The sequence below is a fragment of the Gasterosteus aculeatus genome, chromosome 1, assembly GCF_964276395.1.
Source record: "Gasterosteus aculeatus chromosome 1, fGasAcu3.hap1.1, whole genome shotgun sequence".
NCBI lineage: Eukaryota > Metazoa > Chordata > Actinopteri > Perciformes > Gasterosteidae > Gasterosteus > Gasterosteus aculeatus.
In genome coordinates, this window is record NC_135688.1 from 4,299,143 (window position 1) to 4,317,507 (window position 18,365).

Here is an 18,365-nt window from a genome sequence, read left to right on the forward strand (position 1 = left end):
AGAAGTCGCATTTCACCCTCACCGACCCCCCCCCCGCCCTCCCCCCCGAGCCGCTGCAACTTGTGTGGCACTTGTGTGTTTGTTCTGAGGCAAGGTGAAACAACACGGACCAAGTAAACAACCCGCCGAGCGGGCTAACTAACAGGCCCGGGCCTCACCGCCGCCCCGCGGCAGCGATGGAGGCGGAGCCTGGGACGGCGGGGCTCGGTGCGCTCCCTGGGACGCCCTCCCAGGGTTTTCCCACGTCACTGGGTATTGGGGGGGGAGGCGAGAGGTGGGCTTCTTCTTCAAATCTGCTGGGCTGTGGCTGGGAAAGGCCACGGCGTGCTGTTCTCACCCCCCCCGTCCGACCCCCCCCCCCCCCTTCCCACCCCCCTGTAGTCACCAGTCCAGCACTGAGGGAGAGAAGGAGATGGACGGAGGGAGGGAGAGATACCCCGGGACAGATTTGTGGTCTCAGCCCAGAGAAGTGAGTCAGAGGACAGCTGACGTCTCACGAGAGGCGGCTGGCTGTCAGGTGATAGCAAAGTGAAACAAAGCAGAGCGGACGGACTGGCAATAGTGACACCGCTTTTAAATATTGGGGGTCGGGGGGCTTTTTTTTTTTTCTTATCTCGGAACGATGGGAGTTAATTTAGATTAACATCAATGTTTTTCCCCGTACGAGAAGTTTTGTTTATGTATGTTTCCAAATCCGAAGCCGAGCCGTAGTCGTCCTTTACAAATGACTCATGGACGACTGCATAACATTTACAACTCAGCGCGCAACATGTGGACCTCGTGCTTACTCGTTTTGTATGCATTCTGTCGGGAGAGAAGTGTCTTTTTTCACAGCACTTCATTTTGCTTTACTTATTAATCTCCAGCTGTATATACATTTTACTCACGTTTTACTCTGTTAAATCGTACAAATTGTTGTCTTTTAGGCGACACACCAACGATTTCTGCTTATACTTCGTCTCCCATGTTCTTTGTGATGTGTAGGTCGCTATTTATTAGCGTTTTTTTTCTTAGTTTTTTAGTTTGGGCTTTTTATTTGTCACTGTCCTTATTGTACGTAATATAGTTACATAGTGACGGTTATGCTCACTGTTAGTATTTTTTGTTAATATTGCATCTTCATAAGCTTTTATTTTATTTTTTTATTAATTAATGAGAACTATATTTGACTCTAACGTAAAATCTCTAATCGCTCTAAATATCTGTAAATATTTCATATTCAACCATGGTTGTGAGACTGAATCACATTTAAAAACACATACAGACTAAAGTAGACTATTAGTATCGTTTATTATACTTATGTTGGTGCTACACTGCATTTTGTTTCTCAGATACTCTTAACTTCTCAGTGTCTTACTAAAGTTTCCTTCAACTCACAAACGCACTATTTTAGCAGATAAGAATCACAATACCAAATTGTGGGCGCGATGCATCTTGTTGAGTCAAGTAAACCGTTTAAGTTGATGACTCGCCCTCATTATGGGTGGTGTAGTCACAGTGGGATCAGGCAGGTGCAGTGACTTCACCTCTGTCTGGAACGAGATCAACAGAATTTAAATTATTTTCTGATCAAAAAGATCAAGATAACATCTCCAGTGGTTTTTGGTGATCCGCCGTGTATGAACACTGGAGATCCTTTTCAACTGGAGCACGGGAATGACTTCCACGGGGAGAAGGACGCTGACATTACAAATGGTAAAGTACCAGTCGTTGGGCGTGCAAAGTGAGTCAAGCAGCTGAACGCTGCTTTCAGTTTCCTCTTCAAAATGGGTGGGCGGCAGTGGTAGCAAAGATAAGGTCTGCTGAGCCGTACGAGACCGAAGAGGGGGGGGGGCATCTGTTTGGAGGGTCACTGGCCAGGCAACCAGTAGCAACTTGCTCTGCAGTAAACACAAGGCACACACACATTTACAGCGCCTGACCAATTGATGATTTGACAATCTTCTCCACTTTCTGTTTACACACACACACACACACACACACACACACACACACACACACACACACACATTTCGCTTTCTAAAAAAAGCAAATACAGGAAATCACTTTTATCAGAAACTCCACCCAGAAGATTTGCTGTACTTGCAAAGCTCAATGCCTGATGAACCTGAAGAAGAAAAAGAAAAAAAAAGAAAAAAAGAACACGTGGTTTGTTTCGGTTGAGTTCTTCTAAATCATGTACAATACTAACAGAGAAGATTTATTCACAAAACAGAATTTGCTTCTCTGAGAGTTGCTTTTTTAAATGGTTTTAACTGTGTACCTGCACAGTACACTGTACACTGTTGTGAATTGTGAGCATGTTTTTCCTCATAATCCAAACAACCAAATGTTGCAAACCTGCATCGGGAATCACAAGGACCTCAAATAAATTCCAATGTACTTTTTTAAGGTGCAAACGGCAAAAAAAAGGTGTCCAACTTTGTTTTCTGACGTGGCGACCTGTGTAACTAATATCTGTGTTATTGTACCTCGTCCATGCAGACATGACAGAAAGAGGGAACAACACATCGGGGCAGAGAGGGAGGGACAGCAGGTGGTGTGAATAAGAATCATTGCTCAAAAGGAAAACTGTAGCACAGCTTGGACTTCTCGGTAAACTGACATAACGCAATTCTCACGTTGTTGCATTCTTCATACCTTGTAAAATATAATTAGAACAACGTTTACAGGAAGAAAAACATGTATAAGATTTATTACAGTTTTGGGAGCAGTTGAAAAGGGGGCGGGGGTCCAGTTTATCCAGATCCTCTGTGAGCGATTAAGAACACTTCCATCAGTTTACTTTACTTTGTCTGTCAAGGCAAAGCTGTGCTACGCTGGAAACATGGAAATGAAAGACAAACATGTGATTAAAAGTCATTAAGAAGGATCTCACCCGTGTGCCATCCAAAGAAGGTTAAAACCAATTCACAACTATTTGAGCAACACCTGGAGCTCTTCCTTGCCAGTAGTTTGTGGTCATGGACCAAATGATTTACTTTGAGTATGAATGGGGGCAAGAGTTAAACGATGCTCTTAAGGCGCCCGATCCGTCTCAGCTAGAGACGAGCATGCGAGTGCAGCGGCGATAAGACTCGTTCCTGGGATCTGCATGAAGAAGCTGCGTGTAAATTACAACAGTGAGGCCAGGAAGACATTACTGTAATGCAGAGCATCTGTGGGTGTCACAGGGTAGATCTATGCACCTCCTGAGCACGGACATGTTTTTTTATTTACCTGTGAATGAATGAAGAGATGATTTATCAATTCCCCCACTCGCACTCTCTCTCTCTCTCTCTCTCTCCCTCACACTCTCTCCTCCGGGGGAATTAATCAGTTGTCTGACACATGCACCGAGGCAGACAGGGAGGCAGACAGAGGGAGGGAGATAAGAAGAAAGATGATGGGTGGGGGGGAGGCTGAGAGGGATAAAGGTGGCACGAGCCAAATTGGAAACATGTCCTTTCAACATGCCTTATCTGAGCATTTTATCTGTGAAAAGAGGCACAGGGGGGGGGGGGGGGGGGCAGGGAGACGAGGGGGACCCCACGGTCCAAGGCCCTAACTTAATTCAGTGATAAAACCTCTGCCTACTCCTAACCAGCCGGACTTAATCCCGAGAAATGGGCGCGTGCGCCGCGAAGAACACCTGCGACCCATCCGCTGGACGGAGATGAAGTGTTGGAAAAACCGAGAGGGGAAAAACGCTTATTTTAGCCTCACCGAAACTTTTTTATTGGCGAGGAGTTCTCCATTCAGACACTCGAGAAAGTAAAAATAGATTATTTTCAAATGAAGAGCAGATCGCGGGTCAGTATCAACAATAAACGTGGACCCACACTAGAACTCCTCCCCCTAACACCTTTGAAGAAGGAGGACCAGTGTGCCTGAGGCCCTTTGAGAAGCCTCTATTTTTATCTGGGCCCAGGTGGGATTGGATCCAGATGGGGGACATGATCCCCTCCCTCTCTCCTCGCTCCTGAATGGAGCTGTGTGCGCATATATATATATGTATATAACCCTTTCATTGCCAGTCCCACTTCATTCCTTAGAGATCGAAGACCTGGGAATTGAATCAAGGGGTGAAAGGCTGTATGTCTGGTGGTGGTCCCTATAATGGCATGGAAACCCAATAACAGTTGGATTTGGGGGATTTATTGATCACTCTTCGCCGTGCAAACAAGAAACGATCCGTTACATCATGGCTAGCCTGGAATAAGATTGAGAATAGCTTGCTTTTGGTGGCTTGTATTACCATAAAGTACATAAGAATTAAGGAGAAAAGAAACGTTGAATGGTGACTGTGCAGCTTGGCTGTATTATGGGTCCATTCGTTTTAAGCGTTAGGGCAAGAAGAGGTCGTGCCTTGTGATCCAATGGCGGGGTAGAATACCCCAGACCCAATGGGTTAACCTAACAGGAAGCCTGGAGGATACACCCTATTAGGCCTGTGCTTCCTGCTACTTTGAGGCATGTGCAATTTATGAGCCCGGAGGAATGGTGCACCACTGCAGATCTGATGGATTCCCCTTTGCGTTCTCCGAAAAAAGACTGAGCCATTTTATGAAAGAAAAATGAGAAAGAAGGAGAGAAAAAAAAAGAGGCAGATAAGGTGAAATAAAAGAACCATCTGCATGGGGCACTCTGAGAAGCTTTGTGTAAAACGGTCTGGAAAGAATCACACATTCTGGCAGTACATCCCATAAATATGCTCTGATCCGTATGCTTCGCATGAAACGTAGGAGGATATTAAATAGATCCCATTGCCCCAAAGCCAGTGTGTACCAGTGCCAGTGGTGTGAGTACAGTACCTCGCAAGAAATAGACGCTTTCTAGAAATAACTCCAAATTGAGCTACACGGAGGGTTTTTGGATGGATTTCACATCACATTTCTCACATCTTCTGTTCAACCGGCACTCGCGCTCGTACAGGCTACTTGTGTTTGTTGAGTGGTCCGTGTTTGTGGTGGTAAAACGTTGTCGCTGAAGTATCTTTTCTTTGATAATGGTTTCGGAGGAGCAAGCGGGAGCGCTGACATCACTGCTACTTCACAGTGAGAAACCACAAGGCAGTACGCAGCGAAACCGTTATTGTTCAACTGTTGTAAGACTCGATTGAGGTCATAACGGTACCAGGTCGGTCGTCTCATCTGCCAGTGTTGAATCACTGGAAGATGAAAATTCTACTTCTCATTCTCATTCTAAAGGATTTCATAATCGGCAGCAGGTGAAACTATCGAGCCTTGGTTTGTGTGTGTGTGGGCTGAGAGGGGTGGATGTGTCTGCTCATGTCATGATGTAATATGTGCCGCGGCTTCTCGTACCTCAGTCTTCGACGTGTGCTGCTCTGCATTCCAGCGGATGTTATCTTTCCAAACACAGAGGCAGTTAAATGTGTTCTGTCTGACGTTTTAACACAGCATAGGAATTGAGGAGAGGTGTTTGTTCTCACGGGGCAATAAAACAATAACTTCTAATTAGAAACTAATGGAGTAATGATGCGCTTTATTTAATTACAAATATAGATAAAGGAAATGTCATTTTTTTAACACAGAAATAATAAATTAAAAATAAGACAAATGTTAGGTCAAACGTTCAACTTTTTCCATTGCTCCACCAATCTTGGTCCAGGCAGCAGAAGGACAACGAAAGATAAAGGAAAGAGGAATGAGAGGAAATAGAAAGCACAGAAGGAAAGGGTTTAGGGGAAGATAACGCTGCTTTTTCAGGGATGAGGGTTGGATGGAGAGTTTGGAGGAGAGGAGGAGGATGAGAGAGGAGATAGGCAGGCAGTCTCCACTGCTGTCAGATATGATAGAGTAACTCAGCATCTTGTAAGAGACTGTCTCCGACTATTATCAAGCTGCAGTAAAACTCTGATCCCCGCATGGAGACACGGACCGTACCTTTCTATTGTGCCACTTAAGAAGAAGATCAAAGCGTGAGGTTATAGTGTTCATCTTCATCGTCATTCCACAGCTTGGGGTAAACTTACAAAAACTATTTGATGGACAATGTAATTTCACTTAGCCTCAAATCATAGTAAATGAAGGAAAATGTGTTGTAAGAGTGCCGACTTAGCTATGAATAAAGCTAGAACCCCTATATATATATATATATATATATATTTTAGGAAGATCTTATTCCTACTTATATCAAGTGGTATGCAATTCAAAAAAAGTGTACTATTTTTAAGGTAATGTGGTTTTTGTGACTAAATATATGGAACTAAGAGTACTTAATAACTGTGTTGACACATTGTATAACGGGGATGGAGATATAAACATAAAAGCATTTTTTACCGTATCAATTATTGGCCACAAGGGGCAGCAACAACAAGCTGTGCTGACTTTCATTGGCTAACCTGTTGACTGGAGTAATGTCTATCATCCTGTCAGCTTTGTTTTAAGTCTCCAACAACTCTGAATGTCGGCATTTTTAATACTATTTCCAGATAGTTTCTTAAGTCGGTGTTATGTGATGATGTAACGTGATAATTATCATATTTGATGGGTATTTCAGTTGTGCAGCAGGTGGAGTTTGAGGCAATAACGAAAAAGTACTCAGCTAAACCACTTGTCTCATATTAAAAATAACTTGCTCCCCCTCCCCTCCCCTCCAGATGATGACATTTGGAATGTGATTTAGCCTTGTCGCCAAGTTGCTATCAGCGTGGGGCCTTAGGTAAACATATTTGATAGCCCCCAAAGGTCCAGAGCCAACGCTGAGCTGGGAGGACAGGCAAGTGCGCAGGGCCCTTGGCCCGAGTAGGACTCAGCAGAAGCCAAGCAGGAAACATCTGGAAGACCCGGTGCAAACAGATGTCGGAATGAGATAAGAGCCCATGAGTGTGAGTTCAGCCTCCCATCTCTGTCCGATGAGGCTTTGTAACGTCCAGGTGGGCCGTACCCTCGGCTCTAGCAGCTCAAAGGTCCAAATAATCAAACTCCGAGTCTTTTTTTTTGTTTTTCTCACACTAGCATCTGGTGGAGGCTGTGAATGTTGTCAGTAAGTTGTGTTCCATTGTTTCTGGTCTCATTTTGATCCATTGTCAGCCAGACTCTCATGAGACTCCCTTCATACAATGTTTTGGCCTCTCCGGGTCGCCTTTTACATCATTTCCTGCAATAGTTTCAACTTGGGCCGGGCAACAAAGTCAAGTATGCATGAATGGTGAGCAATGCGCTGGTATCACCAGAGCTTCAGCTCATATTGTACTGGTGATTGTCTAATTTTGAAATCGCGGTGTCAACCGTATTGTTTTTTTTTCAAACGCTCCCCGAGGCCACAAAAGACTGGAACACAACCGGCAAGTATGCACGTGATTGTGATTCAGAGTCAAAGCTGCAAAAGGATTGTTGTGTTCCAGTTTTTCACCACAAAACATTTCTCACTTTTGCCTCATGACTGCTGATTACTTTGTGGGGCATAAAACAGAGGAGAAAATAACGCACATGAATTATGAAGAAAACTGTGTCATTCGCACAGATGAGTAGACGCCACATGGGACGTTTGGTTCCTGTTAAACTATAAAAAGGTCTCTCTGGGGACCTGAGATCTGAAGTAGAACTCACAGATTGTTCTGCAATCAGAAGCAACTGCTCAACACCAGCCTGGATCTTTATAAATTGATAAATAATTGGTCCTTGGTGGCAAAAAGAAAATACAGAAGAGTCAAAGTAAGAATGTGGGTGGATATGAATGAAATAAGCACTAATATTTGAAGTTGGCTTCATCATTTGTACATTTTTCTGATTCTACCAAACCACTGATAATATAAAAAAAATGACTTTAAATGTGTAAATTGGGAATTTTAAGTTCAGTTGAAGCAGAAGATTTAAGCGTAGTCGCTAGATTTATTTATTCTTTTAGCCTCATTCACCCCGATAAAGAAAATATTGTCTAAAACTAGTTAGATTACAGAGTAATTAACAGTCTCAGCCAAATTACCTGTATTTTATAATCTTAAAATAATGTTGACTCAGTCAATGTGATAAATGGCCCTTGAGTTTTCTCGACTGAACCTCAACCTGTATTCACTGTATGTGTACACACAAAAGTTAAGAAGAAGTTTATGCTCCAATTTAATGAATGCACAGCAGTTAGATTTGGTCCGACAGGATGTCGCGACCATAAAAGGACAAATCGAGGGGATCCAGAAAGGATCCAGATCTCTAAAGCGAGCAGCTTCAACCACTCCCCTTCAGCCGGAATTAATCAAGGATTTACCAAACCACCCTTGGGATGACTACTTGTCGGCCGCACAAACAGGAAGTGGAGAAGAGGTCACTGACTGAAAGGAGGAAGTGCTGGCAAACAGCAACAACACAAGAGGAGGAAACCCCCCCGCGGTATAAATAGGAACAGAACCCTGCAGTGTGGCGTTCGGGGTCACGACCGCGAGGACGAGAGACAATAGGGGAGCAAGGCCGCTGGCCGACCAGCGCAGGTGTGATGCGTCTGCGTGACTGAGATTACAGAACCTCCGGGGGTCATGGGAGACGTGAGCAGGCCGTCGCGTAACAGGACCAAAGTGCAACGGGAACAAAGAGAGGAGAGAGTTATGAGGATTGTTCAGGGAGAAACAAAAACAGCTTGTTGCGTTTTGGTTTTAATGGTTTCGGTTCTGGTCGATGAACACAAAGAGTCCAGACGTGGAACAGGTCGCCGCGTCCGAGGGAGAACGGATGAATTGTTCATTACGAACTCGTTGGGTTGAAACTCGTTGGTTTTGTCTGCATGATTCATTAGAGTGCAGCCAGACACTTCCCGGAGGAAATCCTCAGGCCAGACACAACAGTGCAATTATTATCACGGTGTAACATCTGCTTACGTTGTGTTTGCAAAAAGACAGACACATTGTTACTTGTGTCAACAATTTAGACACAACTTATTCAAGTGTAAGATGTGTTTGTTGTAGACGAAGCAGCAGAACTTGAAGCCAAGACGATGATTTGGCTCGAAAGGTGCTCGGCCGTGGCTTCAGGTCGAGTTCCAGACCCTCTTGTGTCTCCCTCTGTTTCTCTCTCCTCCTGTCATCCTCGTCCCTGTAAATGTGTGTGTCTCTTTCTGTCCTTTCTCCAGTCCACCTGTTTGGCTCAACTCCCTCCGTCCCAGCGACACATCCAACCGGGTCGTAGAACGTTACCTCGACTGCTGCACAGCTACGCTGAAGCCTTAGTTAGTTACATTCCCTTCGTGTTGTTGCACCTTAACTACCTCAGACTGCCCCCCCCCCCCCTCCCTCCCCCCCCCCCTCGTCCAGCCTCGTCTCCGTAAAGCTTCTCCAAACAGACACCGGGGGCAATGAGTGTTAATGTGCTCTATGTATTTGCATCAGAGACGGTTTTAATCTATTGAACTTGTGTAGGAACCATAGACCCCAAATGCCTCCCCCCCACCCCCCCCCCAAAAAAATATCCTGAATATAAAGAGAAAATCTTCAAAATAACATCACTTACTGTCGGAGGGGGGAGGGAGGGGGTGAGGTGTCAAATTGGGATGACGGAGGAGACAAATCACACCTGTGGGAACAGAATAACTGTTATCATGAGAGGCATGTCGTCGGATAGAAAATGACAAGTGTAATTTTGACATAATAAGCAGCGTTTTTTGGGGGCTTGCAGCAGATCACACATCAATTACAACGTTTGGATGGACGTTGACAGGTTCAAATGTGCTACATAAGCAGATGATGCTTGGAGATAATGGGAAATTTCTCTGAGCTGACACCGTCAAAAAAGATAAATTGTTGGGTCAGTAAAAGGGCTGAAGCGAAAGCTGAATACTTAGCTGACGAGCATGCATATATTTAAATGATTAGAAGTGCACTTTCCCTCCTGCAATCCATCATGGTGTATCGAAGGTGGTTGGGTGAGTGACATCTCTGAAATCAAGTAAAAAGCTACTGATGACTCCATTCAGACATACAGGTCGGTGTTCATTGTCAGTCACGTGACGATGTAATAATCTATGCACCGTATGCGCTAATTTGGCCACGTATATTTCCAACGTGAAACCCCTGGTATCCAGGCTGGACGGGCCACAGCGGGCTAAGCCAAGGGAGCATGTGACACGCAGGGCTTAGGGCAGCGCCCGAGGCCTTTCACCCCGGAGCTGTTAACAGTCAGGCCTGTGATCCCAAGGCCCCCCGTTAAAGACCCCCTTGGGTTTAGGACTGTAACTAGAGAGTTGGAATAACACAGGACGAAGACACCACGCAGCGGGGCCTCATGTGGCGTGGTGGGCTCAAACCCTCCCACCCCCACCCCCGCGCTCAGGGCCCGGAGAGAGGTCACAGGGCAGGAGAACTCTTTTCCCCCCCCTCCTCTCTCTCTCAAACATGCATCGGCCGGGCAGCGGGAGGTCAAAGGGAGGCGGACTCCCTGGGGCCTGCGCTGGGTGGACACAGTGGCTAAGGTCAAAAGAGCCCCCCCCCCTCCGCCCCCCTGTTTCAAGACATTTATCACGGGATGCCTTGAATGTGTGACAGAGCAAGCGAGAGAGGGCGGCCTATCGGTGAGCACGCACGTGAACGCCAGCGCGCATCTGTCGGACGCACCCAAAGCGCCCGGTACCTCTGATGTGAAGGTAAAACAGAAAGGTAATGTTCTCGTGTGGCGGAAATAAGTCGCATGCACGTAATTTGCTCATTCATAAAGTGTGAAAAACAATGGACTTATAAGATATACTTCACCAGATGGTGAGTTACATTGAGAAGAGGCCGTCTCACAATGTCGCATCTGTCATGTAAATGGGTGGTAAGCGTGGATTGCTCTCGGTTTCATGTCACAGATGGAGGCTTGTGACGTTTGTGAGGTCTAATCCGACCGGTTTACCTGTCAGCTCAAACCCAACCAGCAGTGGAAAAATTAAAAGGTCAAGTTGAGCGGCGGTTGAATCGCGGCACACAACTTTGGTAACCTGTTTCTTTTTCCCCCGTGTGTCGGATTTTCTTAAATTACTTTTTTTTTTTAATCTCACACCTTCAAGGGAGGTAGGCAAACAAATGCTATGGATCCCATGGGTGTGAAGCTCAGCGAACCGCACTTGCTCGTCTCAGCTCGGGGCTGCGTATTTCTGTCCCTTCTGAAGATGCAAAGGTAGCATGCGAGACATGCGACACACATCAGCACACACACACACACACACACACACACAAACGGGGTTACTTAAGCACACAGCACTCTGCAACAAAGCAACCCAAAATAACAGACACCTGTTGCTCAAACCACAATGTCTACAGTGAAGCCAAATTAGAGCGTTTCCTTGGCAACAATAATTTCAATCACAAGCCGCAAAAGCGGCCTAGAAAAAAAACCCTTCACTTAAATGTTGCTGCTATATGAGACACCGGCAAACAATGAACTAGTATGTGTGCGCACACATGCTCAAATCCCCTTTTGTCAGAGTTGATGTCCAATGAAACATTTAATGATGAGTGATGGCAGACCTCGGAGCCGACTCGGCTGTTCGAGGGCCAAAGGAGACCGCGTTAACCATTAGTGCCTGCAGGATTATTGCAAAGTTGATTGCCAGGATTTCAGTGAAGGGCGGCAAAAGAAAAAAAAAATCACCCTTGCAGCAGACCTCTACATCAGAAACTATTGTGTGCCTGAGACTGTGGTGTTACAAGTGTAACAAGGGCTCCCCTAGTGGTGCCCAACAGAACTTCATTATGTGACTTTTCAGGGGGCTCCGATACAGTAACAGCTCCCAAGAGACAAACACTAACGACTTGAACGTGTCTAATTACGGGGAACACAGTTTAGGGGATTCATTCTCATAGTTACCGGTGTATGTAGGAAAACAAAAATAAAGACATACATATACATTTTACACTTTAGCGTTCCCTTGCACAGCTGAAAGAATCGCACGACTAATACACCCATCAAGTAAGTAAATACACACGCGAGAAATGTATTTACCCGTCAACATCCAAATCCTCTCAATAGATGGATCGGGAGAAAGGCAATAAAAAGCACATTTAAGCAGCAGCATGACTGATGACATGAATTTGTATTGAGCCAAAGTGGGTAACTCAATACTAGGAGGGGGCTCCTAATGTTTTCTACCCATATGTGTCCATGTGAACTAACATGGGGGTGTGTGAATGCAAGAAGGGGGCCGGTGGTCTGAGGAGCCTCACTTCTTCACAAAAGAAAGCCTAATCGGAAGCACATGTGTTGCACTGTGCAGCAGTAGGATGGCCGAAGGGTACCGGTTCGCTGTTGGGAGTGAGGGTGTCACTGATGGGAGAAAGAGAAGGAGAACCCCCCGTCCCCCCCTCACCCCCCCTAAAAAAAAACGTTTGTAGGGGGTGGGAGGGCATGAGAATGTAAACCCTGATGTAAGTGAGGCGATTTTAAACAAGCATGGGAACACAAATGGGTGGGAGGGAGGGGAAAGGTTGTGTGAGTCCGACGCACAAAGTGCTACTATAAATAAATGTCCTCTTTCCTTGTCTCCGTCTCCACTGTCACCATGAGCACCGTGATGTACAGCTATCTAGCATCTGAAACGTGCGTCAACACGACATCTGTCAATACACGAGTGGCCCAAATATCACCAGTACAGGTTTACACCAGTCGTGTTGTTGTGTCTTCCTTTCTTCCATTAGTGGTCCTCATGGCCCATTGTTTAGTCTTAAAGTCTATGAAGGAACATGGATTGGTGTTGTCATTATGATCCACAGTCATAGTACTCCTCTAACATTATTCTCCTTCTCAACATATCGACCAGTGACGTTTGGACTTTCTTGGTCCCGTCTGGTTTTGGGGGGGACACATTAAGCTACCGTACCGTGGGTCCTTCATTTGAACGGTTTAATTCCAGCTCTCAACCCTCCCGCCCCAACACTGCAATAACGGACGGACGTGAGAACAAAAGGCCGTGATACTGACAACATATATGCCTCCGTGGCTCAGTAAGATTTATACACTTTCATAAAAATGGGCCCTAAATGTCTGGGCTCAGGGCCCGATATCCCATCCTGGTGTTTGGATCGCAGCCAAGAAAATAATGTCCGAGCAAAGAGAGGCAAACTGTTTTTTTTTTTTATTCATTACTATAAATAACCAAGGGCAGGCAGGTGATGGAAGGATAGCGAAAAGACAGCAAAAGAGGAAGAAAAGAGCACGAGAAAGTGGGAGAAACAGGAGAATAAAAGCTGAAAGGGAGATAAAGGTCTTGGGGAGGAGCTCGGAAGGACACCCTATAAGGCGTGAAAAAAACAAAGGTTACATGTCTTCTCTCCAACTCTCCCTTCATCCACAGACGATTGCCCCCCCCCCCCCCCCGTCTCGTTCGGCTCTGGCAGCACCTGGATTCTGGGTCTCATCAGAGCTACCTGTCTGGGATAAAACCAGGACCTGTTACCCCTCAGTGTCAGATGACCGAGCGCTGCCTCGCTCTCTTTCTCTCTCTCTCTCAATCTCTCCCGCACCACCAGCGACCGACACACACACACACACACACACACACACACACCTTGAGTCTTTAATAGAAACCAGCTGGGCTCTCAAGGCCGTGCCGCGGGCCAGACAGGCCCATTCATAACCCTGGAGTGAGTTTTAATGAAGGTGGGTCCTGGGGAAATGATGAAAGAGGGGGGAGACGGTTGACTCCTTTTCCCTTACTCTCTCTGTACCTTCAAACCAATGAACGCACTGCACCCATTGGCGGTGTGGGCGAGAAGCTCACCATTGATCCATTTGTTCCAATGTGAGCTTCTGTTTCCTGGCTTCCTCAGCTTGCTGCCCTTTTTGCACACAGCGACAGCGTGCAGGTCCTGATAGGATGAGGACACAGATTAGGGATCAGACGTGAGAGCATTTAGATCTACACAACTTCGCACTCGTATAGGTTCCGATTTCTTTGCCCCCATTACTTTGGCGGTGATGCTAATGGACGTGAAAGCAGGCTAAGTGATTGTAATATTAAAAAGTATGTTCTGCACTCTTCAATGACTTGTTCATATACACCATATATATATATATATATATATATGAATGCAAGGGCCAACCCATTACTGAGCTGAAACCTGACACCACACGGTAGGTCCCCAACAGCTACACTTTTGGGGACGGTCCACTCTCAAGGACGTGCCCATTTTCAGCATTTATTATAGTGTCAATTATCTCTCTGTAGGAGGGTGATTATGCACATTTTCATATCGTGATTTCAGGGCAGGGGTCAAATGTGAGCTGACAAGATCAATTACACATATCTCTTCTAGGGTCAATATATAATATATATATACCTTTTACTAAGGTAAACTGCACTAAGCAGTTTTTACACAGGCGTGTTTGTACGTAGTTAAAAGAAAAGAAAAATAATAATGAATAAAGAGATCATTTTTGACCAACTTTAACGTATATTAACCCACACATTTTATGCATCCACGTGTGAGAGAGAAGGACGGTTTCAGGCAGCGGTCATCTCTGTTTTGCTTTCCTCCAGGGTTGATGGGTGATGTGTAACCTGAGCTGGAGAAGTAACGGTGAAGCAACAGCCCTTTACACCCTGAGGTCAGGCTCATGTGAGCACTAATAAAACCAGGCACCGGCACACATTCCTCTCCACCAAACGCAGAGATGCACCGACGGAGTGACGCGGAACTAATTTGATTTGACTCGCCAAAGTTCTGAGATTTTTGATCCAACAATATCAAGGTATTCGTTACTATTAATGCAGTCTTTCTAAGACTTAATACCTATAAAATACATTTGTCCCGTCCTCACTGAGGATTTCCCCCAGGAGGGGTTTGGCTGAGGATGCGATGACGCTTCATCTAAACGAGGAAAACGGCAAAGCAGCAAACAATCATCCATGTTTTCGGAGGGCGGATGACGAGGATTTGGGGATGTCACAAACCTCCCACGCTCTCCACTTCAGCCCCAGTGGCCGCAGCGGCTTTGATATTTACCACATAATAACTGTGCGGGTTTCTAGCTAACCCAAAGAATGCTCGTATGAAAAAGCACAACACATGACTACATCACGCAGTGTCTTGCTGGCACACAATAATGATCCAGACGACCGTTCAGTCGTGTAGAAGCTTGATTTATTCTGTCTTTCAGAATCAAACCGTACTTTAACTTCCCTCCTTACGAGCAAGTGAACTTCAGCGTGACTGATGCTGACAGAGTAATAGATGGATGGCAGGAACGACAGAGAAGGACACTGATGGGTGGAGATATACGCATTTTCTGGCCCTGAATCCAAACGCACAACTCGATGCTCAAAGTTTATTAAAAAAAGGCAGCAAATGAAATACGGGACGAAGACGAACCGGCACAGGACAAAGGGAGACGCAGACAATACATACACACAGGGCAACGGCACAGATGTGAACAATCAGGGGCGGGGCAGACAATCGGACCGGCACACAGGGGGAAGTTGCCTGAGACGAGAGAAAGGTTAGTTTTCAAAATAAAACAGGAAATCATGAGCAACGCAGACACGAGACAAACCTTATTAGCACCGCTTCTTGGACGTGACATTTTCATTTAAAACAAAGAGCAAAATGAATTATTATGTAAAACAAAATGTACAAATGTACGTAGTATTTGTATTGTTTATTATTTCGCAATCGCTCGTTCAAATAGAGTATTACAGAAGTACATGTGGAGACGTGTACTTACGTGTCCCACCGGGGCTGATGGGATTTTAGAGGTCACCCGTCGCTGGAGACGGGTCTCTTGTTCTGTGAGGCGTTTCTCTCCCTGACCGACGTCTGCATATGAGGCCGAATCACAGTCGGGTCGGCTGAGAGCCAACGGGACCTGCTGGGTGGCGTGCTGGGCGATTTCCTGTCCGAGGGGTCCTCTTCGCCGTCGTAATGTGATCCGCCCTTGGTCCAAAAATAACCAGTGTCCCTGCAGGAGATGGTGATGCAAAGCTTGCGGGGCTCTGGTGCAGCCTGGCCCTGCTTCCTTCCTCAGAGGATGCTGGGAGGATGGAGCTGATAGCAACTCAAAGTGACTCGTGCTGTCAGCAGCTGGCAGGGCAGAGACAAGGCCGTTGGATTTGTGTGGAACAGGTGATGCTTCTCAAAGGCCCCCGTCACGTTCCAACAAGAAGCCCAATTTGAAGTCGACCATTTGTTTTTCTTGATGAATCACCACGAGCGTTCTGCAGCGGAGGAAACAGAAAATCCAAACATTTGAAGACTTAAAATGGAACCGGCTAACGTTATTTTCGCAAGAATGTGATATTTGTGAGCTGCGGTTTCACAGTTGCTCTGCACTGTGACCTCAGCGCCGTGGTGCAATGTGCACCAGCAACGCAAAGTCAGAGAGATAAATCAACACTTTGATCGTTGCGTCGTGTGCCATCGAGACACACAGCGAGAGAGAGAGAGAGAGAGAGAGAGAGAGAGAGAGCAAGAAAGAGGGAGAGAGTCACTGGATTGTTTTACTAGAGAGCTGCTGCCCCTGGAGACGGGGCAAGAGGGGAAACATATAGCCCACTTTGAACTATCTGGCCCTGATACGTTGATTATTGCCTTGAAAGCTTCTCCTCCGTAAAAAAAAAGAAGAGCAGTGTATTTGTGGAGGTTTGTCTGTGTTGTTCCAGAGAGGCCGAGCTCTCCTGTTAGCGAACATTTCACCGGCTCCTTCACAGCAAAGAGGTGGATACACCAAATCAATACACATGCCCCCCCCTCCCCAACCCCCTTTGAAGCGGATCCACTGGAGGAGCGTAGCCGGGGTTGGTTTGGTCTACAAGGAGTCAAAAAAAATGAGATGAGAGTTAAATGGCTTTATGTGAGGGAGGGGAGGGGTGGTAAGAACGTGGAGGCCAAAGAGCCAAGCGGACGGTATGAGAAATCATGAAATAAATCTGCCCACAGCTTTTTCGTTTAATGAACGTGGAGCAGATTTATTTTCCGTATGGCTCGGCAGATTTGCAGAACAGAGCGAGCTCTGTTCAGCGCCGCAGCCGCCAGGTGTGGGACAGACGGGCTGAAACAGTTAAAAGTAAACCGAGTGCCAACAATTTGTGGCCTATTTTTTGGTGTTTGGTGTTTTTTTACAGGTTGGCCAGTCACAAACAGTCTGGTTTCTGTCTCCATTCCCTTTCATATTCAACAGAGACGTAAAACATCCAAACTGCTGTCAAGACATCATCTTTCTATACGGGCGGATCATCCGTGCATTTGAAACATGAATACGTACGGAGCAAGATACTCACAAATGTATCAAAGAGCACTGAGAGAATGAATTTAGAAGGAGGATATCAACGGGACAGGAAGATAAAAGGCGAGGGTGAGAGAGGGAGGGAGGGAGGGGAGGCGGTGGAGAGCGTTAGTTGAGAAGAAAGAACTGCAAACAAACAGTGAGCGGGGAAATAACATAAACAGACCTAGTGACGCTATCAGACAATGTAAATATGAAAAATGCCAATCTCAAGTACGTGAACCCTTGCAGGAATGACCCCCCCCGCTTACACTTTGTACCTCTGTTTATGAAGACAAACAACGGGGCCTTGGGGGACGCCAACAGATCTCTGGGTATTTTAATGTCCTGCCCTCCCTCTGTCTTTAGCCACGGTGGACACTCATAATGAAATGTTGACGGATGATCCTCCAGGCCGCTGTGTGACACATAAAGGCCGGCTCCCCCTGTCTGAGGCCATCGCACAGAAGATGACTAATGGTAAACTTCAAATAACGTTTCACTACGACTGACAAGGCCTCACAGACGTGTATGATGGTTTCCATTTGAGTTTAGCTGCAGTTCATGCACACGCCGTGTCATACTTGGTTTCCAGTCAAAATGAAACAACCCTTCGAGCTTGAGTGACAAGGTGTCTTACATTAAACAAACTCGAGCTGCGGTCAAATATGTTCTGTGAGAAGAAGGACGGAGAAAGGAGTGTGTTTACAGCCTGTCATAAGATTACCTTTCACATACTGGGAGACTTTAACGGGGGGGGGGCACAAAAGGACCATTACATTCTCTTATATGGAATACTGGAGTCATCAAAAGGTCTCAAGAGGTCCCCACAAAAATCCAAAAGATTTGAGACGAAGAATGAGATGTTTGATGGTGTCTCTTAACCCCCCGTTACTCCCCTTGTCACACACTTGGTTGCACAACATTAAGATTGCTCAACTGGTGCGTTTGCTCGAACAAAGCCATGTTCTGAAGAGACGTATTGTTCTAATACAAGCAATGTGCACGCAGCCCGAGTGGCTGGCAGACTTTCAGCTATTCCGTGGAGATGGCGGCAAATGGCGGTTTGGCTCTGCTCACACAGACAGGTTTCAACCCATGAATCAAACGAGCCCCAATTGAACAAATCAGACAGGGTGTGATCAACTTAAGTTCATGGCTTGTCTTCGGCATGTGGCTCTGGCGTGGCAGCCAAAGCGCGGC

General features: G+C 46.1%; 1 long non-coding RNA gene across 2 annotated transcripts; it reads right to left on the reverse strand.

Annotated features, from left to right (window-relative positions):
- Positions 1–8,532: 8,532 nt before the first annotated feature.
- Positions 8,533–16,276, reverse strand: LOC144411461 (uncharacterized). Of its 2 annotated transcripts, XR_013468636.1 has the most exons (3): positions 15,627–16,276; positions 13,684–13,771; positions 8,533–9,506 (listed from the first exon to the last, which is right to left on the reverse strand). It is a non-coding gene; the product is annotated as an uncharacterized LOC144411461 (long non-coding RNA). The 2 variants fall into 2 exon arrangements; XR_013468633.1 differs by lacking the exon at positions 8,533–9,506 and having other exon boundaries at positions 13,025–13,771.
- Positions 16,277–18,365: the final 2,089 nt, after the last annotated feature.